Source organism: Saccopteryx leptura, chromosome 3 (genome assembly GCF_036850995.1).
Source record: "Saccopteryx leptura isolate mSacLep1 chromosome 3, mSacLep1_pri_phased_curated, whole genome shotgun sequence".
NCBI lineage: Eukaryota > Metazoa > Chordata > Mammalia > Chiroptera > Emballonuridae > Saccopteryx > Saccopteryx leptura.
In genome coordinates this window covers 318141091-318142967 of record NC_089505.1, presented here as the reverse complement: position 1 = coordinate 318142967, position 1877 = coordinate 318141091, and the positions used below count along the sequence as shown (strand labels likewise).

Here is a 1877-nt window from a genome sequence, read left to right as displayed (position 1 = left end):
AATATTTTTAATCCATTCTTTTTTATATTTTTATCTGAAAATTCTAAAAATCTCATGTATTTAGAGGTCTATTTCTTCTGTTTATTTCTCATTTATAATGTTTTGTTTCTTTGCTTATGATTTCTAACTGTGAGGTCCAGCTTCTTGGAACTTTATCTGTGAGACTTAACTGAAACTTGATTCAAAGGTAGATTTCTCCCTTCCATCCCCTACCCCTTAAAAAAAGTTTTGCAGTTGCACTGGGAGTACTTAGGACTTGCATTATTTTCAGCTAAACTCTTGCCTTAATATTTTAAAAGATCTCTTATATTGGATGCATTTGGACAACAAAATTGTATGAGGGTTAGTTTGTAGTTACTAGTTCTCAGGGGTAATTTTTTCTTTTCCATAAACCAAGCTTCATAATACGATAATATCCTTCCTATATTTTGGGAAATATATAGGCAGGGCCAAGTATTGGGAGGAGGACCATGAGTGATTTGAAAGTCACCCTTAAGCTGAGAGCATAGCTTTATGAGAGCTGCCTGCCATTTGACTATCCAACTTGTGAAGACCCTAAGGACTTTATTCATGAAAACCCAAGTGCTCTGCCATTGAGTTCAGCAAGTGCTATCAAGGAAAATGCCAACTAATATCTTCGGATTTCTATTTTTACTTAGGTTTTGGATAATTAGGAATCTGTTTTGGTCAGCTGTTCTATACATATCAGAAGATATTTTTAAAAAGTTTTAGATTATTTTTAGTGATTTTCATTGGTTAGGTCTGGCAAGGAAACCAGCATACTAAACAAAGAATATTTTCTCATTTAAAAATTTGTTCATATTATATTAAAAATATCAAATAATATAAAAGTAAATATTTCCCCCCAATCTCCTAAATCCTTCTGTTACCATTTTCTGCATGTGAAAATTTCTAGAGGCATTCTTTGTATAAATATGTGAATCTGCCCAAACCTACCCACTCCCTCACACATATTTCTTAGAAGTGCTAGTGTGTTGTGTACACCCAATTTTTTTATTTAGAATCCATGCTGAAAATTGCACACAGCAATACACACAGATACATTTTTTTCATTCTTTTTTTTTTCTTTTCCCACTATGCAGCCCGCTTCAGTACCAGCAGCCTATGGGCAGAGGCCGGGCAATGGTTCAGGGCCACAGTTTGCTCTGGCATGGGGCACTATTAGCAACCTAGGGGGACGGGCCAGCTATAATCCAGACCCATGCATGATATGTCATTCTTTTTAATAATTGCACATTATTTCTTTGTGTAGATATGCTGTAATTTTATTCCTTATTAAAGATTATTTGTATCTTGCCTTTAACTACAACCATAATTTCTATAATAAATGATCTTCTACAGTAATTGCCTGATTATGTTAATATGTCAGCAGTCTAAATTTTTCCTGTGAAGACATTACTGGGTCTTTTATAATATTACAAAAATTTGTAATATTATAAAATATTACAAATTTTTATAATAACTGTTATTGACAAATTACCCTCCAGGGATATTATCCCAAGCTGTGTTCCACTGAAAAAGGATGGGAGCATCTCTTTCCCTATGCCCTTATTAACATGGAGTAAGACTTTTACTGAGAGGTAAAAATAGGAATCTCATTCAAATTTTGTCATTCTTGTGCCACTTTCCTTTTCAACATAATTTACTGCTTTGGACCATTTAATAGGTCTGTTTTTTTTTTTTTTTTTTTAACAACTTTCTCATTCAATTCTTTTCTTCTTTTTAGTATAGAAATTTAGACATTTTCCATAGTCTTGTTTTCTATTTTTTGTCTTTCTGTAGGTATTTCTATTATTTCAACTAACACATTCACCCAGATACCTCAAGTTGATACATTTAATTTCCTGCTGACTTTT

At 32.8% G+C, this 1877-nt stretch overlaps 1 non-coding gene across 1 annotated transcript; it reads right to left on the bottom strand.

Moving 5' to 3' along the window:
- Positions 1–1093: 1093 nt before the first annotated feature.
- LOC136401589 (small nucleolar RNA SNORA42/SNORA80 family) lies at positions 1094–1226 on the bottom strand. The gene has a single exon (XR_010750614.1). It is a non-coding gene; the product is annotated as a small nucleolar RNA SNORA42/SNORA80 family (small nucleolar RNA).
- Between the last annotated feature and the right edge of the window lie 651 nt (positions 1227–1877).